Consider the following 26086-nt stretch of genomic DNA (forward strand, 5'->3'; position numbering starts at 1 on the left):
GCGTTTCCTAGTACAGTAAAACCTTTTTGTTGCGACCCCATTTATTGCGACCACCTCTCTATTACAACCCAATTTCGAGGAACCGTGAAAAAATTGCAGAAAATCCGAAGAAAATCGGACAGAAAATAAGTTTCTTGTGGTGAGTATCGTGTTACTGCGTTTCTCTTGCCGAGTGCTTCCTGTCGACCGCTGTCAGCGCTTAACAACCCCCCTTCCACGTCCCTTTGCCGGCAGGGTGCAGATAAAGGTTTTTGTGGCAACGTGTTTACGTTTAGCTTTTTGCGAGTGTCTAGTGTGGTACGCAGTTAAGGCAAAGCTACCTGCTGGATTTCTCTTTATTTTGATTACTATCGATTGACAATACACAGCGACCGACTGGATGCACGCCCGCCTCGACTTGTTTTAACTGCCGCAGCAATGTTTATTTTGACAGCTCAAGCAATTATCTTTTCCCGTGGGTTGATAGAAAAAGATCGCTTCATCCAGCATAAAAAAAAAGGCTACGCCACTTATTCCCCGTGCAGGAAACACACTGGCCGCCGTCTGTCTACCCCGCATTTATCTTTCTTCTTACATTCCACGTCTCGCCTCTTGCGCGAGCAATAACTAGGGCCACGATTATATGGCGAATCGCGGAATCGCGAAATCTTCCGCGAATTTATATGGAAAATGCGAAAAAAGGGATTTTGAAGAAAAACAGCTAAATAACACCGAAATTACACAATACAAGTCTCTTACAGACTCCAGTCGGATATCTAGTGTAGTTTGGAAATCGCGTAGGTTTATCGTGGCTGTGCGCGGCACACGACTGTAGTTTCCATGCGTCACGCGCCGAGAATGTTGTGCGGCAGGAAGGGCGAGTATAGTTCATTTGCGGCAAAAATGAATACTTTCACGGCCCTGCTAAATTTTTCCATTAAAGAAACTTTGAAGTGTCAGTGATTTTCCAGCAGAAATAATGTTGTGTAACTAACAAACAAATTGTATCAAAACAATGAACGGTAAATGGCTGTCGCGGGGCCCCTTAAAAATTTTTCATTTTACCAGAAATGGACTATACAAACATTGCTTTCGTTGCACACAGTTTGACGAAGGGGAGGAAGGATGTTGACAGTTTCACATGCCGAAGGACGATGAGGGAGGAGGGGGAGAGAGACACGATGGTTTGTATGCCTGGGAGGGATGAACCTTGAAGTCTGGTCAAGGGAAGGAGAGGTAAGCCGTATTACGTCATGCATCCGCCGCCTGTGCTGCCGCCAGCCTGTCTAGATGATATTCCCGCGCTCCCACTTACGTTGCACAGGCTACTGCTGCCGTATTTTTAAAGGACATGTCCCATTATTTTTTTGTTATTCTTACATGAACATTATTGGAAGTATTAAAGCCGACACAAAAATACGCCGTGTGTTAAAATGAACAGATTTTAATGATCTTTCATTTCGTTTTGTTTTAAATTTTTTTTTCTTCTGATTTTCACATTTTGGTCAAAATGTCCAATTTTTTGACGGTTCCCGAGAATGTATTCGTAAAATCACTGCTTCGTTAAATCCAGGGTTCATGACATCAAGGTTCTAGTGTATTTAACTACGGCAAGCAGAAAACGTACATGTAAACTAACCAGTAAAAATAAACTGTCTATTGACATATTTTCTGTAGAAGTGGCCTGTAGGGCGACGGACTTGTCATGAAGGTTGAAGTGGGTTTAAAGCAAAGCCGTCTAGCATTGTGAGTGACAGCATCCTGCCATTGTACGGCTGGTTTCTTAGCGAGTAGCGGTTTGGGTAAAGGGGGAGGGGGGGTTTGAAATCAACTGAAAATTTCGGAAAACATCTATTACCACCCCCCCTCTATTACGACCCTATTCCTGGGAACCGTGAGGGGTCGTTTCAGAGAGGTTTGACTGTATTCTGAAACGCTGCCTTGTACTTAACAACTGCATTGTTGATTTCAGTACAAACTTTTGGCCAGATATTGCCTACAATGCAGAGCTTATGAGCCCAGCACTGCACATGCAATACTTCGTCACCCAGAATGACTTTGAGACAGTCACTACACTTGGCCATGTAACGAGCCCCATCACTGACGAAAGCAACTACTGAATCGTAGCTAACATCATACTTTTTCAAAGAATCTAGCACAGCTCTGGAACAATGGGTAGGATTGGCAGCTTCTAGGAAATGAACACCAGCAAGAAAAACTTTCTGAGACGCATTTGGTCCATGAGGCGGAAAAGTACAACAAAGACGCACTTCCCTCTCTTGTCTGTGGTCTCATCAGCCAAAACCGCTAGATATTTTCCAGCAATTTCATTTCCAGCAATTTCAGCTTTAATGGTGGCAAATCTTTCCTCAGCTGCTATTGGTATGTACTTTTCTCTCAATGTTCTGACTGTTGGCAAATCTCCAGCCCCTGAAAAATAATCCCCAATAAATGTAGCTATTTTAATACTACTGTTACTGAAAGAGATAAAAAATTATGCTAGTATTTGTTGGCTTGTAACAATTTGTAAATGTCAAACCCAATTTGCAATAATTAGTAAATACATACGGCCTGATCTGTAGAGGCTATAGAAGAATTTACGACAAAAAGCATTTTACAAACTAACCTTCAACAAATTCATGCAACCAGTCTCTGATGCTAGGTTCCTGTAGTTTCTCAAGAGGAATATTTGCCTTCATAAATGCTGTTGTTGTCTTGAGTGCAAAATTATCCGCTGCATATTTTCTTTTGTTAACAACCTGGAAACTACTACCAATCGTTTGCTGAAGGATGGCCTTTTTTGAACTTGAAATTCTTTTATTATTGATATGCTTTTCACTATTTATATGTTTTAATATAGTGTCTCTTCTTTCCCAACTCACACATAAGTTACAGAATTTACAAAACAAAATCTTTCTGTCACTGGAATGTAAGCCTTCAGCAGAGAACTCATTTGCTCGAGTCAAGGCAGACTCTACAACTTTCGGCATTTCTGCCAATTTCTACCATACACGAAATCGCAATCACAACTTGTAACAAAACAAGTAATTATATGTGACGAGCCTAGTAACACCAACGTTTCACACAAACGTTAAGGGAATTTAAAAAAAATAACGCAAAAACATGTTTGTAAACATTGCACACAGCCTTAAAAATACAGCATCCTTAGGGATCAGTAAACGGTAATTACCGCTGATTATGTAACAGAAAAGGTTATTCACGTTTGCACTTTGCAGCGAAACATTCCAAAGGCAGCACGTTTTAAAATAATATTTAAAAAAATTTTACCTTGAATCTCATTTTTCCATTAGATCAACTTTTTTCCTCTCCCATTTTATGACTACGTCCAAAAACTTTATTTTCCGAATGATACAAAGTTGAAATCCATTGCAGTGTAAGTTAAAGTATTACAGTTTAATTATTTAACAGAAAAAAAATTGCTATGTGTTAATTCTATTTCAAACACAATTTAAATCTTCATAAAATTATCTGTTTTGTCGCCGTATGAGAATGAAAATCCAGCCAGGCTGCAGGCTCTTCTGGCATAAACATCATAAATGTTTAGTTACATTGATGCCTGTATAGAGATCGTGAACGTAGCGTGATATTGATAGTTCTCTTTGCATGCATAGCTCGCTCTCTGTCTACAACCAAGTAAACTACATTTGAAAGCCCCAAATGCACTCTTTTGAAGTTAGTATTTACTACAACGCCGATAGGGCACGGTATGTTTACGTTTGTAAGTTACGTTTCACACTTGGGTGAAGGTTTTCATTTTCAATTATTCTTTTAATATGAAGTATGTTTTTGTGAAATGCCTCATTAATTTTGATTGGTCGACGTGCTTTTGTATTCAGTGATTATTAAATAAACATAATTTCCATGCAGCAGTTGTTATAAAAAAAATAACCTCAACAGAAATGGTTTTCAAACTTCAAATTTCGTGAATAGATTCCAAAATTGTTAACATTTCGCGAAAACCCATCAAAACGATGAAATTCACATTTCTGCGTCGAAAATTTGCGATTGCGAAAAGTTCATGTCTCTAATGATAAGGCATCTAGTCCATGGCAACAATGTTAATAGGCAATAATAAACTTCTAGCGCTTGCGGCATTGTCAACACACACTTCGTATGTGTACTGCATGTTGTATCTAACCCCCTCCAACGCATTTGATTCTAAATTGGACTTTTAGTAAGGATCCCTAATGTTGTTGATAATATAATATAGCCTATAGCCTTCCTCGATAAATGTACTATCCAACACTGAAAGAATTTTTCAAATCGGACCAGTTGTTCCTGAGATTAGCGCGTTCAAACAAACTCTTCAGCTTTATAATATTAAGTATAGATAAAAATATTCAGTGGCTTATGAAATTTTGAACAGTGTTCACAGTTCAATAAAATAGATCCAGGAAAGTATTTTTACATGCTTTATATTAGCTTCACCTGTATGTTTGTTTGTCTGTCTGTCCGTCTATAACTCTTTCGACTAAGAGTGAGTGGCTCATCACTGTAAAATGTTCCATCAATTTCATTACGTTCGTTAGCCGAGCGGTCTAAGGCGCGCGACTTCTGTGACGTCAGCTTTCGGATTCAGCGATCATGGGTTCTACTCCCGGCCACACCAAAAAAAAAAAAATGTTTTTTTTTTTTTTTCCCCCGGTAAATTCTAAGATTATATCCATACATCTAACTGTAAATGATTCGGAGACGTTGCAACTCCAAATAGTTATCTCAGATGGTAATAGGTAGTGTCGGTAACTCATTTCCCTATGATAATTATACATAAATATAGTTTTAAAAACTAAAAAAACATGCTTTTAAAGAATATCAAACTAAAAAGTTAAAAATAAATATAGTTCAAAAACTAAAGAAACATGCTTTTAAAGATTATCAAACTAAAAAGTTAAAAATAATTTTAAAATTTAATTTATGACAATAGTATATAAGCAATACTAGTATAAATGAAAAAAAAGCATGAGGCGCTTAATATACAAAAAATATGGTACAAAGCGCCTCAAGCTTTTTTTTCATTTATACTAGTATTGCTTATATACTATTGTCATAAATTAAATTTTAAAATTATTTTTAACTTTTTAGTTTGATAATCTTTAAAAGCATGTTTCTTTAGTTTTTTAAACTATATTTATTACCAATTTATTTACTGTATAGTTTTTCACAACAGGCCAGCCTGTATCCGAACACTATTCTCCAAAATTATTTTTAAGATGGGTATACTGACTTAACTTACTAAAAAAAATCTTTAAGTTCAACTTATGACCTTTATTAGATAACTGGACTCGTAAATTTGCTGTATGTACTGTAGCATTGGAAATGTATCACTTAAAAGCATAGTTATTAATGGCACATAGTACAGTAACTTACAAATGTGTGAATTTTTTTATCATTATTAATTGCTGTGTAACAGTGTTTTATTAGCTGTTCCACCTTTCTTAAAAGATTTGATATAACATTCTGATATGAAGCTGCATACAGCGACACTTTGATCATCGCATCCTCTATTAAAAATAGAGACCATGGTGATCCAGGTTCAATTCCTGGAATGTTCAAACAAGAATTTTTTGCTAGTTGGTATGTGGCAAATGTTGCCATGATCCGATTGGTTTTCTGGGTACATCAGTTTCCGCCCACCTGTTTATTCTGTCATTGCACTTTCCTAATGTAATTACGCCTTGTCATTTAAAGAAATCATTGAAATTTAAGCATAGATTAAGATGTCAAAATGTACTTTATGTTTTTCAAGTAAATTTATTTAATTGTGCTCTCAAGTTTAACTTGAACAATGTTACTGATATGATCAGATCACATAATAAATAGTTCAAACTGTTAAACAAATAGGGTGGGCCTGTTAAAAAAGAAGGGATGGTGGGGGTATCTAAATTGTATTCACCTCCTCAAGAACTTGTACAATAAAGGATAGAAATAATTTAGAAAACTATAAATCAGTGCTCTAATTTTGCCTTAATAGAAATTTAATGCAATATACTATTCAATGAAGAAAAAAAGATATTGGTACAATGTGGGCTGTCTTTCAATTTTTTATTGGCCAACAGAATATAAATATAAATATTTTTTGTATCAGAACAGGCAGAAACCACCATCATAGATGCATGTAGCAGAAAAGTCAGACAGCAATCTGGTGAACTAAAAACGTTATCACTTCTCCCTGCAATAGTTTGTGGCTTACATTGATATTTTTTTTACTTTGTATGGCTATCCTCTAAAGTAACGCAGGTGTTCTCTATGTAGGATAAATTTCCAGTAACATATTTTACCCTCTACTGTAATATACAGAAAGTTCACAAAATAAACTAACTCTAATGCAGTCTTTCTCCTGGTCTGTGCATTGACCACCATACTTGCATGCAGGTGGCTGTTCAAAAAACTCTACAACCCCACAGTTGGCAGCAGTACACATGAGTTTGTAGTGTTTTCAGTTTTTTTTCCTATTGTCTTAAGCCCCCCAAAACTATCGAACATGTTGGGATCAGGCAGCTCGAACATATTTGACAGTGTGTGGGCTTCAAACCAACATGCTCGATGGATTTTTTGCCGGGTTGGATGCTAGACTCAACAGCACTGTCCAACTCAAACTGAGCACCTGACATGGATTGCAACATGTATGGAGATCTGTTGAGCGGCTCACCTGACTAGCCTACAGTTTTCCTTTTGTAGTGGCAGTGCAAATCAGCAGTGTTAGTTTAGCAGTACTGTGATTAAGGCTAGTGTTGTGATGAAGTTTAATGATAACAAACAATTTTTAACGAGAGTTCATCGAACTCTATAAGGAACAAATGGCTTTATGGGACGTTGAAAGAAAAATTATTGTAACAATAGCAAAAAGAAGGTTACCCAATCTTTAGACCACAAGAGTCAATATTTTTTTCTTTTGTTTACATATATATATATATTAGTAATGGGTCGAATCCCATTTTTCCTGAATCCGAATCTTGAATTCGAATCCCAAACAGTACCTCGAATCCACCCCTCGAATCCAAATCCAGATCTCAAGGGTTAGTTATAAAATAATTTATAAGTTAAGAGAAAAAATTAAACATTATGCAGAATTATTTAACCCTTTAAATTTTTATTTAAAAAAACAAGGACTTTGACACGGTCTGGATCAAGACGATTCCATTTTTGGTCACATATGTTTCCTGCAGTGCTGAACAAACGTTCAGAGAACACTGTCGCAGGTGGTGACCATAAATATTTTTTGGACAGTTTATGTAGCCTGGGTGAACACGCAGACTGAGTTTTCCATTATTCGAGGATGTTTATTTCTGGGTTAACTGTAGGATCACGTAAGAATCTGGTCACTTCATCAAATGCTGTAGAATCCGACTTGGTGGATTTAAGGCATTCAGGCATTATATGTGAGTACAATGATTCATGTATCCACGGAAATCGGAAAACGAAATTCAACATCCGACGGCACAATATTTTGTAGTTACCAACTTGACATTTGTTTAAAGTCCCAAATGAAGATAAACGCTTTCCTGAAAAATTTAATGGAAACTGAAAGGCGCCATCTTGGCTTCAATGATTTTAGGCCGTAAGAAATATTGTCGTGCGTCTTTTAAAATTAAGCCTCACTAAAGCATAGTGATTAATATGCCCGTAGTTAAAAGTGAAGGGGTGTTTTCTCTAGTTTACCCATTAAAATTCTTTATATTAATATTAGTTATTTTTTGTGTTGCTCAAAATGATTGGCTAACAAATTCATTGGTTGGCCATCATGGAATTCTCAGATAATACATATTTTAATGTTGGTAGTTTACACAAAACAAACTTGGTCCTAAAAAAAATTCATACATAGAACGTGAATCAGAATATTTCAAATTGAAGCGCGTTAAAAATAATAATTGTATAATGTATTGATATTTGTCATTTATTATTTCATTGTTATTACTACATGTGCGACCGTAACTTGTGATGAAAGTCGGCATTATTGTTGTATTAATAAGTAACATTTTCTCGGTAAAAAAAGATTCATATTACTAGTCTAGATCCTAAATGTGCTTTATTTTATTTTTTAGCATATTCTGGAATACATCTGTGATTTATGCCTTATTTAATGCAAATGTAGCGACAATGCATCCTTGTTCATGAATATAAAGTAAGTTTCCCAAATCAGTACATGCTTCATAATTTTTTAATATAATAACAAATTAAAAGTACAATACAGTAGAACCTCGTTAATCCGTGATGCACTAATTCGGGAATCGGATAATCCAGAACGATAAAAAAAAAAAAAAAAGTCAGCGCTTAAAATTAACATCATGCTGGCCGGCGGCTGGAAAACACTGCAAGCAATTGCAGCCGCCAAACTCTGCAACGCTGTTTGTACCAACCCTTTGTGTCGCCCCCCTTACAGCTGTCACATTTGTCACTCTTTAAACTTGAGGGGGATGTCCTGACTTCTGCTTCCCGCCTCCCTTTGTTTGTTTCCACCGGCCAACACACCGCAGGCGCCTGGCGAGTGACGTGTCTGGCTGGCATTCGGCTGTACAAAGGAAAGGAGGGGGGAGGGGGGGATACCCAAAATTTATGTGTGCAAGGTCAGCACGATGTTATCTTTCTCTCTTCCGCTGTTGTAAATGACCGTGAACTAATGGCTAGGTAGTGCTGTATTTTTTTAAGCCGAGACACTAATTCGAAGACGGCCGGCCCTTACCGTGAACGGATTATTCGGGTTTATTATATTTTTTTTTTAACAGGATTTCAATTATTCGGGCATCTGCGAGTCCTAATTAACAAGAATAATGGGGAGTTTACTATTTTTTATCCATCTGCTGCCAAGGCGCAGTAAGCCTCGGGAGATGTTACGTCACATGACCTTGGCCTTAACCCAGCTGCACGCCGGTGTCTGAGAAGCTTGACAAGACCTTCCGGGCTTTTAATCGCTAGTCCGTGAAATTCGGTAATCCGTGATTATCTTGGTCCCGACCATCACGTATTAACGAGGTTCTACTGTACCTCAATAGGATGTATTCCAAGGAAAACGTAGACAGGCCAAGTAAATTGTAAGCATTTAAGTTTTTAAAGTACTACATTTACATCAATATTTTTCCTCGAATCCCGAATCTTTTCCCTTGAATTTTGAATCTTTCGAATACTAGAGATTCGGTGGCTACACTTGTCTCAAAATCCATTGTGCAACTGACAATACTTTGCCCGGCAGATAACTTGGCGTCTGATCTCCCTAGTCCTGTCTGTGGAAAAGGGGAGGGCGAAGAGAAAGCGATACTCTATTGTCAAGGTCAGCGGCCATGTTTGTACTAGCAGAACAGAAAACATTCGGCGCGTGACTTCCTACACTACGTAAGTCTGTATCCACGCCCGTGGGGGCCCCAGGGCGTTAAGGCCTTTTGGCTTAAGGCTTATTAGGCCATCGGCTAAAAGGATAAATTTCCAATGCTAACACATCTGTTGGTCGTTTCCAGAAACATAGGGCAAGAATGAGAAAAAAGTTCAACTGTTGCCTGTAGGATAGCGCTGCATCCGTCTACCCTTTCCTTCTCCCCATCTCCCACCCCTCCCGTTTCTTATCTTTCTCTTTGACACCATTCTCTCGTATTCACAGCCGATTATCAGAAAGTGACGCTGGGCTCGCCTCCTCCCTGGTTGTCGCCCTCTCCGTTGTTGCCAAACTGCAGACGGAGTGATAGAGTTGGAGTGCAGTCTACGGCATTTTCGGTTCTGTCAAAATGCCAAAGTGGCGCAAAGGTGTTACGAAAGAGCGAAAACGTTCAAAACCCTCTTTATTGACGTGACGTCTAATAAATCGATGAATGCCGGCTGCACGCACAAAAAAGTGTCCCGTAATGCACATTGTCCCATTACGCTGTGTCCCGTTACGCTCATTGTGCGCTTGCGCCGCATATATCTCTCTTCCACTGGATTAGAACAACCATCGATTTGACTTTTTCGAGGCACATTAAACTTAAAACACTCCCATTCGTTTCCTACTTTTCCTATCATCGTCCTATCCTTAATAGAATAACACAGATTGGAAGAAGTTAAATAGCAAACATGTATAAAAGTTATAGTAAAATAATCTCTTCGGTAAAGTAATAAACATATTTGAATTAATGAGTGCAAATAAAAGTAAATTTATCAATTAAATAGTAGATTTAATTTCACTCCTTCTTTGTATCCATATAAAATAGTGATCATTCAATAAGAATGATTCAATTTTATTCATAACAGAATGCAATCATTTCATCAATGTTTTGTTATGACGTTGTCATGTTAAACTATAGTCCGTAAACCGACTTTACAGACAACGAACTTTTTTTTTATCAAGAAAATGAATAATGGTGTTAAAAGTAAGAAATCGTTGGCAAATTTGGTACAGACATCAAGAGTGGAGAAACACGGGCGAGTTAAAGCAACACCTATTATTAAAAACAGTTAGACAAATGGGTAAAGGTCTCAGGAACATTGTAATTAAATGTTTCTGAAATGCCTAACGAAAGAGACACATTTCCGTAGAACAATCACATATCTAAAAATTAATTTATTCTCGACTAATAAGTTGGGCCATGAAGTTCGCGAAAAATTTTGAATGCCCATTAGACCGCAAAAAGGTATGCCCACGCCAATGGTTTCCTCCTTGTGAATGGTGGCCGACTGCAAGAGAAGACAGCCCTATTTCACCGTGCCGTTCAGAACGCGTTTTCTCCCGCACTGGATGGCTGTGATTCATTTACTAATAGTAAGCATGTGCTTGAACGAAACTAAACCAGTCACGAAACATAGAGGTTATCTTTAAAAGATTTGTGCAATGGGAGTGCATGACTTGATGTAAGTTTTTGGACATACGCCATTGCTAAGAATAGCAATGGCGTATGTCCAAAAACTTACATCAAGTCACGAAACATAGACAATACTAGTGTTTTAACTCTCAGCTAGTCTCGAAATCTTTTCGCAGAAAATGCATGCTCTTATTAATAAGGAAGTGATGAAGTTAAATTTAGTATTTCTGCACTATTAAAATGTAATTATTGATTGCTATTTTTATATTTAAAAAAGATACCTGATATCATCATAAGGCTGATGATATAATAAGTTGCGAATCCGCATTCAAAATTTTTACGTTATTAACGTAAGAATAAATCGTCCGTCCAGGTATGGCTATTTTGTTAATGCTTTGTCACTAACGCCAGCCTATACCGACGTCCGACGCCACGCAAAATATTAACATTTGCGAGCGATATTTTGATTGCATTGACATTACGTTAATAAACTTTAACCCGCCACTCTCAAATATTATATTGAATAATTTCATTAGCCTCTTTGCAGTGTTAAATGGCATAATCATACGAACATTCAAATACACAACTGACTTACAGATATTAAGACTATAATAGATCTCAAGTTCTACCGGACAATTGATTAAATTTATGAGCTAGCAAACATTCAAAATGTAAATTTATTTGTACATTTGTAACAGTGTGCTCATCGCATAGGCGTACCCAGGAATTTTTTTCGGGGGGTGTTCTTCCAGATTTTTAAGAAAAACTGCAGAAACACCAAAAATTAATTATTTCTTGAGTAAATAAATAGAATAGTCTCAAATTTCATTTTTTAACCTGGGCTATTGTTGATATGTAATTTGTACGTAATTTTTCTTTCTATTAACTTTAGTAAGTTCACATTACAATATTAAAACACCTACAAAAAACCCCAAAAAGATGTATGTATATATATGTACAAGTACATGTATATGTATATATATATATTAGTTAACGAATTTAGGTACGCACTTTACAAACTTATTCCTAATAAGTTGACGGCATTACAATAGAATAAGTGCTGTATAATTTGATTGTAAGGGTGTTAGTAACTAAGGCCGGAATTACAATAGCCCGTCCATCCGTCATGTCAATTACGTGACCTGCACCCAATAAGATGGACTGAAAAATGTCATCCACTCGTCCGTCGACACATTTCGAAAGCTCTTTATTGAAACAAAAATGGTCTAAGTCACGGAAGTATTATAATTATGTATGGTAACTCTGGAAATATGAAAATACATACCAAAAAAAAACACTATGAGTTTAATGAGTTTCAAGTACTTACTTTACATAATTGTTTAAGTAATATAATTACATATGATAATTTTTTTCCCCACAAATTGTTAAGTTTTCTCAACAGTTGTCAGCATTGACATGGAGAAATATTATGACGGACGAGCGAAGTGTTGTAAATCGCCAGCCGACCTCCGTAGCATAGTCGGATGCACACCGGCTTATGGTGGGAGAGGTTCTGGGTTCGAGTCCCGGGTAAGGCATGGGAGTAAAATTGAGACTTATTCAAAATTTACACTTGCGATAAAAGATGATGAAAAAGAATAATGATATTGATATTTTTGGCTTAACGGAGACAGCTCAAGGCCAAAATCCAAGCAGTGAATTGAAGTGAAGTTGTATATCGCTTGGCGGCTGACGCTCGGATGCGACGGGCTGTTGTAATTCAGGCTTTACAATTCAAGTGTAGCAGAACAGAATTACATCTTTATATATAAAAATTTCGTGTCACGATTGTTGTTCGGGCTAATTTCCGAAACTACTGCATTTATTTTAATGAAATTTCGCACAAATATTTGTAACATTGTCCAACTTTATATTATATAGGCTACATTTTATTTCGATTAATGACAGCGTTTTCCGAAAATCAGCTCCCAAGGGTGGTTAAGCACTGGCAACAGTGGGTACTCCATCTCCATGACAACGGGATTTTGCATTGTTTAGGCCTTCTGCGTCTTCATGGCAACGGGCATCGCTTAGATCGACTTTTTTTGTTTCAATTTGAGGCATATTTCTGTATAGATTTAATTATTATTCTATGTAAAATTATTTAAATTTAAAAATATATTTGTGCGAAATATCACTGACTGACTCATTACGATTGACTTGAAATCTTTCAACCGATTAAAACTTAGCATAGTTACTCATTTTGTGATGTATGTAGACGCTCACTAAGAAATGATTTTCCGAAGGGAGTTTTGGGAATTTTGGGGGTGTAAAATATCAACATTCCAGTTTTTGGTAGAAAATCACCATGGCAATGGCTGTTGCTTTGTTGATGTTTCATTCTTCTTTATGGCAACAACTGATTCACTGTTAGTGCAGTCCTCATCACCGTTGAAATTTTACGGGGACTTTAAATATCAAAAATTGCCCTTTTTTTCAATTTTATATCCTACAGACTTGAACTTGACAGTAATGTTCCTCATTTTATGCAGAATGACGTTTTCCGAAAATCAACTCCCAAGGGTGGTTAAGCCCGGGCAACAGTGGGACAGCGGGATTTTGCATTGTTTATGCCTTCTGCGTCTCCATGGCAACGAGCATTGCTTTGATTTTTTTTTTTCATTCGAGGTGCGACAGTGGCGTACCCACAAGGAGGGGCATGTATAATGAGCGGCGCAAGAGTGATCTGCCTGTAGACTGCCGTAGCGAAGTATGGGTACATCAGTTGTACGTTGCATGCTCGAGAATCGGGAAACCATTGGTGCTACTCGTTTTCTCTCCAGTACATTACAAAGCATTATAATAAATTTTTGTCGAAATTAATTGCATTTTATTTCATTTATTATTACTGTAAATGGGATATTTAGTCTCATTTTCCCCCCATTAGTATAGCCGTGCGAAGCTGGGTTGGGCAGCTAGTATAATATATATTAAATTATATTGTTCTTTTACAATATTCACTAAAAACACCTACACATTAAGTTGAGGCCATTAAGTTACTGACTCAAACACATTTCACACCACGTTGCACTCAACGAGGTCCCTTTCATCTGAGGCGAGAAATTTACATTTCAGCTTTTCAATGTTTGTAACAGTCGTTTAAAATTACACACCTTGCGATAATCAAACTTTTTTCTTCGTGTTATACGTACAGATGTACAGTATTTAAATGAAAGTACCTGACTTGACAAAACCAACGACCAAAAAAGTCCCATCCCCCCCCCCCCCCCCCCCCCCAATCCAACGTTTTAATAGTTGTATAGAGTTTTGTATGAAATTAGGTCGCAATCACTACTGTTACTCAATGCCCAATTCTACTAAGCAAATCGAAAACATAATCAAAGTAGAGTTGAACTGATTATTCCATAGACCAATCACTGCGATTTGAGAATTTAGACTGTAGACTGACCTATCATGAACCAACCACTGCAATTCAAATTTGTTTACGTTTACTTACCAATTGGGCTGCTTGGTGACGTTAATTCTCTCGTTGCTCTGTGTTTAGAAATTGAGCTCGTATGACATGAGTGTTCATAATTTTCTTGCCTTATTTTGGGGGGGGGGGGGGGGGGTTGAACAGCAAAACACCCCCCCCCCCCCCCCTTGGTACGCCTATGGATCATTGTATCTCGCCACGATAGATAGGAAAAACCTGAATGTTATTTCGGTTAAACGTAAATACTGAATTTAGGAATACATGGTATTTATTTAATTGTGTTTATTTAATATATTAGTTTTAAAATAGTTTTATTATTTTGTATTCCTATTTATGATTCTGCCAAAAGTAAATGTCAGCTATTCATGGGTTATGTATATCATGACAAATATTAATTTTTTTCACTAATTGATATTTTATCTTTTTGCAACTAATGTGCATAGTGCAGTGCACTAGACACCACAACCAGTGAGTGGTATTGTGTTACAGTGTAACAAAATAAGTAATAAGATAAATGTAGGGCTAATGAATTTTGTCTTTAATGTTCTAGAAGTTATGTTTGTATAATACTGTAGTTTTTGTTACAGTATTAAGAAATTATATAAAAAAGTGTTGCTCTTCGAGTTTAGTGTTTTGAAATTTTGTTTGTGCCACTTCAATACATATATTATTTCTGGTAGTATAACAATTATGATGAATCGTTTATATGCATTGAAGTGCAATCATACTGCTAAATTATTAATGTTTTATCCAAACTAGCGTGTACTAATTTCAAACTAAATTGTGAAATTCCCTTGTAATAATTAGCCTGTGTGTTGCTTGGGTCATACCTCCAATAAATAACTTTTCCGTGGAGAATACGAAATTTTATGCTAGGTTATTTCATTTTTTCACTATTGCTTTGCTGCATAATTTTTAACCAACGTTCAAAACTTATTTTCATGGCATTACACCAATCCCTCGCATAGCACGTCTTCAATTAATGCGAATTCAGTTAGCACGATGTAAATTTTACTGCCCTAGTCTCGAATAGCACGTCTGTAAATTTCAGTTAGCACGAAATCGCCACAGGCTAAAAAAAATCTCGGAAACGACGCGACGTCAGGTATGGAATTCGAGGGGGGAAGAGTGGTTTGGAATGCGAGGGGAAAGAGATGCGCACGCAGATAAACAAATACCGGGCCGTACTGTTGATGCCCGGCCGCAGACCAGGCCGTACCGTTGATGCCCGGCTGCAGACCAGGCCGTACCGTACAGAAACCAAAGCAGATGAAATTGGACACGTTTTTTTAAAAAAAAGCAAGATGATAGTGTTAATTTCACCCCAGAAAATATTTAACTAACTTTTATGTTTTGTATATGTACATATTGTACATATTTTAATGTTATGTTTGTGCTCTAGGGAAAATCTAAATCTGTTTATCTGTTAACTGATTTGTTTACATAGCCGCTTTTATAAGAGGTGTGCATAACAAATTAAATGTTTACATATGGCTGTGTGTTTTAAAGTTACCGTATTTACTCGTGTATAGCGCGCCCTCGTGTATAGCGCGCACGACGATTTTTGCAACTAATTCAAAAGAAAAAAAAAATTGAAATTTTTTTTTTCCCATAAATAAATTTTACTAACATTTTGTGGTACCTGATTATTTAAATTTATGTGTGGTGATACGTCAGGAAAATACATAAACTCTGCTGTGTAAACAGAAGATAATGAAGCCATATATCGTCACAACTGGTACGTGGAAGGAAGGAAGGGAGGGAGGCGTGCCGCGCTACGTTGCTAAGCTGGCGCGGAGAACTAGATGACTCACCGGTCGCTGCTGGGACGAGGAATGGAGGAAGCGAAGAAGGTGGCTGGGGGGGTGGGAGGGAACTGGTGACAACATTCTCTCTTTCTCTCTCTTTTTACTAGCTTCTGAGCTGGCTTTCTGTAAAGGGGGGAGGTCTAAAAATAAACAAGAGACCATGATGCGCGAGCTTGCACGCGCGTGTGCGTGTGCGTGTGCGTGTGTGTGTGTGTGTGTGTGTGTGTGTGAAACAGAGGCCTTGTTGCTTGTGCGTATGTGTGGGGGCTGGCCAGAAACGTCACCCGTCACCCGGCAGTTAACGACTTCCACTCCTCCCCGCCTCCCCCCCCAAACTTTTTTTTTCCGTGTATAGCGCGCATCCTTATTTTTTCCCTTTACTTGAGGGGAAAAAATGGCGCGCTATACACGAGTATATACGGTATATAAAACCGGTTCTTAATTTCATAAAAGTGTTTTAATTTTGTTAAGTTTTAAACGTAATAACAAAGGATCCAGCTGCTTGCAACAGCAGGCAGACAGACTCCCGCGCGTGTTGAAGGTCACGCCTGGGCGGGCAAGCCAACCTGCTGACTGACGGTAAATATGTTACCACTTATCTCCCGTTACACTGTGCCATGTTTTCTTTATCTAACGTATTCGGTGGTAGGCTTAAAAAGATAAATGATATGACATATACATTTTCAAGTATTATTCTACGCATTTATATTATGTAAAGATTACTTCCCTACACATCTTGGAACACATTAAATAATTTAGCCTTATATTTATGGGGACTAATGCTTCAGAATACGCGATTTCGATTAACACGAACATTTTTAGGAACGAATTAGTCGTGCTAAGTGAGGGATTGGTGTATTTTCAAACTTATTTTCAAACAAAGGCATTTTTAAAATTTTACATTAATGTTAGCTAAGTTCAAATCGTTAACGGAAACAATTTTTGACTTGTTTTCATTATTATCATTAGTATATTACTACATACAACTTGTCATACGTTTTAACACACCTTGCACCAAACCCTATGCCGAAGCGTTTTTTAGTTATATTTTTTTCCGCTAACCCAGTTGGTAATATTCCTCTAAAAATTAGCGACAATGTTTCGGTCGTGTGACGTAATACGTTAATGGCATAAGCCACGAACTTTCTTATATCTTTGTCCTATTAATTTAGTACTACATATTTTAATATTCGTTCGAATGAAAGTCATTAATAATTTTCTTTTTACACAAATACGTTACATTGACTTCCTTTACGTCCCCAATTCCTCCCTCTCCTATCACCGTATTAAACGTTTTTCATAAACAAACCTGTGACCACCGTTATCTCCACTAACCACAGCGTTAAGCGGAAAGGGAGGTAGTAGGGCAGTCTGATGGAAAGAAAGAATCCTAGGTCGAAGTAAAGTGAATTTATTACCTGTACTGATCCACAAAATTAATACTGTACTCATCAACAATTACATTGACCGCTTCCACAGCAAATTTACACTGATCACTAAATATTAGTTGGAACATTTATAATAGTAATCAATTATTAACTTTAATACTTCCATTACTTTTACCAAAAATAATAACGCACAAAAATATTAAGTGAAAGTATGGAGGGGTTGGAGATGGTAGTGGCAGACCACACCACATGCCTCAGACTGAGTCAATGCCAACTCTCAGTTATTAATAACCAGACTCCAAATAAAGTACAGGTTATGCCAGCATAACTTTGCACTCCCCCCAAGAATACAAATATAATAAGGTGCATACATAAACAGTACAGGCTGTATAAAATACTTGCAATAATAAATACTTCACAATATTAGTAAAACATCAAATAAAAATCACTATTACCACAAATAAGATCATGTACCAGCATGTATCTTAACAGAACTAATTTTAACATTACTTCCTTCAGATAAGCAAATCTTTAGCATGTATACATAATAGAATATTAATTAACTTTAAAAAAAAATTGCTTAAGGTACATGTTATAACGAACGGTTAAATGTTAATAATACAAGGTAAGGCACTTTAAAATACACGCATACCTGCCTCATGATATAACTTCTTTTTCTCTACCAAAAAAAAAAAAAATTGGAACACATCCAAATGCCTACCATATGCACCATCGAAAAACCCATCAACAATATTTCACTCTGATTATTTACTTTTCCTCAATAAAAAAATTAACTTTCTCTCTAGTAGCACTCTCAAATTAAAATATATATCTGTATCTTGCACCATATAGTCAAAGCTCACTAACAGCCAAACTTGAAAATGATAATAAATTGTACTAAAAATATAAATGGCTGACTGTGACACTTTTCATTTAACTTGTGGGTAGTCTTAGTAAGTTCACTCACATATTGTACTCCAAAATCGGGGAGGTGCTAAAACTAAGTGCCAAAAACTTACTTTGCTGCCCAACATCGCTCATCATGAGCAAAGGAAAACAGCTCAAATCCTCGACAGTAAACGAAAACGCTTACATAAGGCAGGTCTCCAAAACATGCTTCAAAAAAGGGCAACCTGGCCGTAAACGCAGCAGTGCCAGACCAAGTGGAACTTCCTGGTTAAATGCGGTAACCGTCCACCACGATGAATTACATTAAACTCGTCACGTTTGCTGTAATCGTAAATGAAGTACAACCAGGCACCAACCCGTTTCACTGCAATAGCTAGCAGCACGAACTCGTCACAAACACTATTCGTAAACTGTCATGCTTAATATTGCCATAGTATTCTCAGCAATATCTATTAGCATGCACTCGTCGCAAACACCACTCGTAAATCGTATTGCTTAATACTGCCATAGTATACAGTGGCTCAACTGCACTGGTTGAAGTTACATCCTCGACAGACCGCCCCAAAAAAAAACCCGCAACATTTTCAATTACAACTCGCCATACCGACACAAACCTCACAAAAAAAATACTTCCCTAGCCCTACCAACAGCTGGCTACGGCAAACAAAAATTTCTCCATCGTGGCGCTATCAGCGCGCCGCATACAGAGACCACCTACGACAAATCGGAGAACTACGAGGCAAGGCTAGTTCAAAACCACCTCACCAGAATGCGTAAGCATTCACATAACCAGCGCGGTCACAAAGAAAATTAATATGTGACGAGCGAAGCTAACGTCACAAACCTTAAGCGCAATGTATTCAATAAAGAACAAACTTATTTCATGCATTGCCAAAGATAAAATTTACTGCAAATATTTTTTGCATTAAGATATTTAAGATTGTATCTCACTTTGAAAATGGTGCATAGAATGACTCGAGTCAGTTGCAAATCTACAAAAGAAAAAGGTCCTTTCACAGTGCGTCACTATAATTAAACTGCTTAGTATACCGTGTATTGAATGCCTTACAATTGTAGTATAACTAATTCATATCATTTTGGATGTTATTATATTACCGAAGTAACTAATAAATCCATTTATTTATCTCCATATCTTGGCTGGACCGCTCATATAACTGGACGCCTGGGCGTTTGCCCCTTTCGATCCTCCCCTCCAGACGGCCCATTACAAACAGGTGTAATTAATATCCGAATGGCAAAAACTAATACATATCGCAATATGTTTAAATGAACATGAGCCTCTATATGTGTATTTTTAGAAAATATTACAATAATAAATCTTAAAAAGCCTGTAAGCAAGTAAAAGCGTCCATAAAATTGTTTAACTAAAATAAAAATTTTTTTGTATCTTTTTTTTTGTTGATAAACATAAATCGATAACGAATGCAATGACTGATACAAAAAATTTGCTTGATGTTCATTTATTAAATTTGTTGGTGTAATGTGTAAGTTTTCAGGATACCATACATCGTTGACTTCTTAATTAGTGTATTGCTGCCTCTTCTCGTCACTCAATACGACCTCCCTCAAGATTTATAAAAATTATTTTAGCCACACAACACTCTGTGCCCAATATCGCTCGGAACTGCCACTCGCTTGAGCAGTCTAGCCTTCCACTGTGCGTGGCTGAGCATTCCTGCCAGAAGGACTTCGGGCATTCTGTTCTGGGCCCTTCCTACCCTCCCTCCCCCACGTGCAGAAAGAAGACCGCGTGATCCACCGCCGATAGCATGTCAAACAACACCTCGGCTCCATTCACTCAACCTTAGAGAGGGGTAGGGGGAAAATACATGGCGAGTCCAAGCAGTTTGCCTATTTGCCGCGAGAGCGCTAAACTGTACGGCCTTTGAATATTACATCTGTTTGAAAAATGCAAGCCTTTGTCATAGCTGCTCCAGCAAGAAAGCTACGCAATTAAACTTCGACATCGTTGAAGATATACATCATTTAAATATTTAAAAATGAACCTGTGGTAAAATGTTTCTACCTTTTTGATACAAATTCATTTTAATTTAGTGTTGAAAGTTGCTAGAGCGCTACTTGAAAAAATGTATTTTCATCTGAATTTAAAACTCAATATTTTAAACTTTTGAAGCACCGTTTTAAGAATCTTTTTGCATCAGGGCAGTCTTTATACTTTATTGTTTTGTAAAAACAAGTTACTTGAAAAAAATGTTGCACTTGCTTCATGCTGAAGGTGCTGCAAAACATGATACATACAATTTTAAATTAAAATGTTCAAAAATTCATTAATAAATTATTTTATTTTTTATTTTTTTACAAGAACTCATATTTGTAATGTAATGAACAATTTCACGAAAGTAAATCTTTATCTGAGCAATTTTAATTTAGGGATCAATACCCCTTAAGAGCGCTGGGTTACCAAACCAAAAGTGAGAAATCCTATGAATTGTACTTATACTACCTAAGTGTAACATTGTGTAAATTGCAGTGGTTGTTCTTGAATATTTGTACTCATTTGTCAGGAAAAGTAACCAACTATTATCTAAACCTGCAACGTTTTACTTTGTCCCATCAAATATACTAATGGTTAGGGACAGGAACTTTTCAGTGAATAAAATTAGTGAAAAGCGGTGAGCAAAAATGCCAAAAGCGGTGAGGAAAATTGCCAAAAGCGGTGACGAAAAAAAGCGGCGAAATGTATCCAAGCATACTTTTTTTAAAAAAAAAAGTTAAATGAACTCAATTAAGATTGATAAAAATGTTTAAACTAACATTTAGAAGTGAAAAACCCTTAACTCAAAAGTTTTAAAGACAAGGAGATTAGGTACTCTTCCAGAATGTCAAAACTTTTGGGTTTAGAGGGAAGGTTTGTAAATAAAATATATTCCTAACTCAGGTGGTATGCTAGGACAGAAAAGTTAGGTTTGTTTAGTTTTAGGTTTAGTTGGTTTAGGTAAGTCTAATTTTATAATTGGTAAGTTTAACTTAGGTTAGTTTTAAAATGCCCATTTCCAACTACCTTAAGTTGGGTTTGGTTTTGAGAGCTTCTAAATTTAAGGCACTCCATGATTACAGATACTGATGTAGGCATAAATACAAACCTTCAACGTATTTCTTCATTCAGCTTAAATTAGTGGGGTCCTGAAATTTATGAAGTAGTATGCTGCAGTGCTACAGTAGCAGTGGTAGAAATGCGTGACTTTTTGTGCTTTTCACTGCTTATGTGCTTAACAATTGAGTCTCTAAGGTCCCAACTGACCCTGCAATTACAGAATTTACAAAATAAAACTGCCTTATCTGTCGAATAGAGACCATCAGAAGAAAATTCTTTGGCCCTATCTAGTGCGTTTACATCATACTTGGGCATCGCGAAGCAGCGAGAAAACTGTCAACACGATATTCGTTCAGTTACCGCAACGAATAGCCACCAGCTTTGCCAACCCTTCAGCAAAAAAAGTCGGTACGAAAATGTCATTTGGACCGTATTTCCCGATCCAGGTCCGTACATTAATTTTTTTTACGATTATATTAAAAAAAAATATTGCACAATAATGACTTCATGATTTAATTTTGCCATGAAATAGAATTACAAAATAAACGATGTAAAATCTTGTTCTTACCCAAAATAGTTATGGAATAAACGACTTGTGACGTCACCACAGATTGCACGCTGGGAAGAAACAGCAGTTTTTTTTTTCACAAACAACCGCACGTTTTTCCGCATTCTGCCGTAGGATCAATGCTACGTGCTTTTAACGCGACTCCAGCTAAAGTATAAGATAAACACCAAATACTAGTTTGAAATTACTGCCCATTATTAACATATGTTTAAACGCTGAGAAATCAGCAAGAAGTACTCATTTATTGTCAACAGCAGTAAGGGTTCTTTTCGTCGACTCGTTTATTATGGATGAAATGCCTAGTAACAAAACTTATGCAAGCTTTTAAAGTTTATTGATGAGAGTGAATTAGATGTATAAAATAATGTATAAAAACTGTTCAGCCCATGTTATTACATACGTTTTCAGACATTATTTTTGCAAAATCAGCTGTTCCTACCCATGATTCAGTGCACAAACGCTCTTGGCCAAGTCGTCTATTGAGCAATATAAAACAACGTCGGGTCATACCCGCCAGCTTAATTTCTGCTGTGTGTGCTAGCTTCTGAATGTCAGATATAGCAGTGTCAGGTTTTTTTATAAACAAACTAATTGCGCTCTGGCTTGCTGCAGAAACACCTTTTAGTTTATTAATATGATGATCACTTTTGCAGTGCTTTTTAACGGAACTAAGTTCTGAAATGTAAGAAATATTACATACTTTACATTTCATTTTACAGAACTACAGGGATCGCTGCACAACCAACCTTTTAATTCGGGATATGTTTCCCAAACCTTTCTGAACTTCTGTTTCCTCCTTGTTGGCTTTGTTGAAGATGAAGTTTTTACTTTTTTTGGGGTCGGAGGACCACATTCGTCATCGTCTGAATCAGAACATTCAGATCTCATTATTATAAAATGCAGTAACTCGCAAAAGGAAAAGAAAATAATCTGACGGAATAAATACAGTACTTCTCGAGTTTTATAATTAAACCCGATTTGCTACATCGCGCACAATTCACTCGTAAACTTTTTTATCGCGGCGCTTTTACCGACTCCGACAATCAAGAAATGCAACGGCCACGCACTGCCTTCTGTTACTACTAGCTCTTTTTTATCAGCGTCCAACTCCAACAAGATAGTACGGGAATTCCCCTTTGGTAAAGAATTACGAAGCGCCTTATTCCCCGCACGGTAGCCATAATAGGCCTACGTAGAAGTGTATGAAATGTTGAGATTTTCAAAACTAGTTAGATATTATTGAAACAATTGTCAAATATTTTATTGGGTAGAAATCACGTTCTACTTGTGTTGATTGGACCGGACAAATGGCGTACAATCCAAGGGCAGGACTGTACGTCTGTACACACAGTAAAATTACCGTACATGTACGGTCAGGACCGTACGGTTGGCAACGCTGATAGCCACCGAACAATAATAAATGCACGCATGTGCAGTAACCTAACACAACCGAAGAAAAAAAAATCCATCCATCAGTTTGTTTGTTGCAGTTTAAAATTGCCTGAAGTATTTTATGGTTAAGTAAATTATGAAGAAAAAACACACTTGTAATTTTCGTTGATATCAAAATTTACGCGTTTCGAACGCGGTATCGTTTTTATCTACCGAACATGATTGATCGTATGATTGAACAACAATCGATTGTTCGTAAACGTTCGTGTTCTTTCTCGCATTCTCGTACTGCTACGTTGGTAACACGTTTATTGAGTAACGCGTTTTGTTTTGATGACTTCATGGCACGAAAAACAAATGTTGAAGCTTGTAATGTTAAAATGCAAAATATAAACGGTCCTGGATTACCGTCATCTGTGGTCGTTAACTTCGCCGTGATATTATTGCCACAGAATGTGGTTTTTGTGGATATGGCTGGAGAAAATAAATTGTTTACCTAGTTTTGCCTAGTAATGTTGTCGGCACGGTGAAATGTAAATTTATGTAGTGTTTTATTGTTTTCTTTTTTATTGGTGCGCTGGTGTTACGAACGGAAGATGAATTATATCTAAATTATATTTGTTGCTTTAACTTCATGTCAGTCGTTTAGGAAACACCTGACTACCAACGTTAATGGAATTTAAAAAATGCTTGTGTATGTGTGGCTTTATATTTTAAGGCACCTTTAATCGATTATTTATTATAAATGTAAACACAATTTGCATTGTACTTCAACTTTCAAATGCATTTTATAAGCTTCAAAACCTCATATATCAATACTAATATTAAAAATGCGAAAGTAACTCTGTCTGTCTGTTTGTTACCTTTTCCCGGCTGAACGGCTGAACGGATTGTAATGAAATTTGGCAAGGAGATAGATTATATCCTGGGAATGGACATAGGCTATCTTTTGTCTAAAAAAATAATCTTTAAACGGGTTAAAAAAAATATATCTTAATTTTATGTAATGTGTGTCATAGATATACAAACTGTTAGTGTCATTCCTCTATGCCTGCCGTGCAATAGCTTTCAAGCCATTACGTTACGTTTTTCTTTTGTAAGGAACTAAGTAGAGAGTGAGAAAAAAATTAAGATCTTGACAGTTTGTAGTGTCGCCATATTTGTTTCAATTTTCAATACCGTTTTTGTATATTACAATTTAAATTGCAGAAAAAAGTCATGTTTCATAAACACATAAATAGTGAGTGTGTGTCATTTCTCTATGTCCACGAGGTCTTGCTCTATGTCCACGAGGTCTTGCCGCGTCAATTTTCTCCTTCGGGTGAACCCGTCCGCTTGATTAAATAAACAGCTTTTATCGTTGAATGATTTCATGATTTATTTCATGAAAATCTGCTCTCATAAAAAAGTAAGTTTTATAGACATTCAATAGGTGTCTCTCTCTCTCTCTCTCTGAAGATCAATCTATGAATCGTTACAAATTTATTTCCTTTATTTTTTTTAGTTTGATTTGATACAATATGATTTCACTAAAAATCAATTTCTACCCCTTCCTATTTTCATTTCCACATTACGAAGTTTCACTTCTTCCACGCGTTGGGACTCCACGCAATATTTTTGCATGCAATTAAAAACTATTTTTTAATGATGCCAAAGAAGTATAACTTCTCATGCACGTACCTAAGTACACGCACCCATTTTTTTTTATTTAATTTCTTCTATATATATTTTTTTCTCTCTAGCTAGGGCACTCATAATTCTTTTAAATTTCATGTGTATGTTTTCAATGTCATTCGAGTTGTACAATTTTTTTTGTCAAATTGGTCATTATTTATACTTTGTTTCATTTTGTAAACATACGTATTTTAGGTATTATGACAAATAAAAAAAATTAGTTACACTAACATTCTTAGGTTTTTATTGTGTGGATAGTTTGAAGTTTAATATTATGTAGGTATATAAATTCTTAAACTTATAAATTTCTTCGAAATTTGTTCATAGGTTGGCAGGGCCTACTAATATTTTCTATTTGTCAATATTTTAATTTTTTTACAGTACCTACTTATTTGCAAGGAGTTTGGTTTAGTGTTTATAATTTATCTGCTGAGCGTCAAGAGTCTTAGGGCTGCCGAGACCGAAGACCAGAAATATTTATCAATTATGTAATATATTGCTGAAAAATTTTAATTTTACTATTTCAGGAAAGTTGATTTTTTTTATTAATTAGAATAGTTACGTGTAATTGCCATCTTCCTTTAATTCATATCAAACATTATGTTTGGTTGAGTGTAACATAATTTTATTTATGCATGTTTTAATTTCATTTAATTTCTTATATATATTCTTACCTACCTACTTCTATTAAATTTCAGGCGGATGTTAACATTGTCATTCCAGTTGAATAAATTTTTTTGACAAATTAGTTGTTATTTATACTTTTTGTTTCATTTTGGACTATGTTTTTTTTTACTTAATTCAAAGATTTGTGGTGTGTACAGGGAGTGATATCTCTATTAATTTCTATACTCCTTTGGATAAGCTGAATATTGCCACCACAGTTTTACATATCAACAAATCCTACAAATGTTTTAAACATTAGGACAAATAAAAAATAGTTTCACAAACATCCTTAGTTTTTTTTTGGTGTGTATAGTTTGAAGTTTAATATTATGTATGTACGTAAATTCTTAAACATAGAGTTATTTATTAATTTATTTAGAAAATTATTCATAGGTAGGTAATAAGT

The 26086-nt window shown here is 36.3% G+C and overlaps 1 protein-coding gene across 7 annotated transcripts in view; it reads right to left on the minus strand.

The window, feature by feature from the left end:
* Positions 1-26086, minus strand: part of LOC134527188 (uncharacterized) — a 412406-nt gene that overhangs the window by 73883 nt on the left and 312437 nt on the right. The window lies entirely within an intron of this gene.

The sequence above is a fragment of the Bacillus rossius genome, chromosome 1, assembly GCF_032445375.1.
Source record: "Bacillus rossius redtenbacheri isolate Brsri chromosome 1, Brsri_v3, whole genome shotgun sequence".
NCBI lineage: Eukaryota > Metazoa > Arthropoda > Insecta > Phasmatodea > Bacillidae > Bacillus > Bacillus rossius.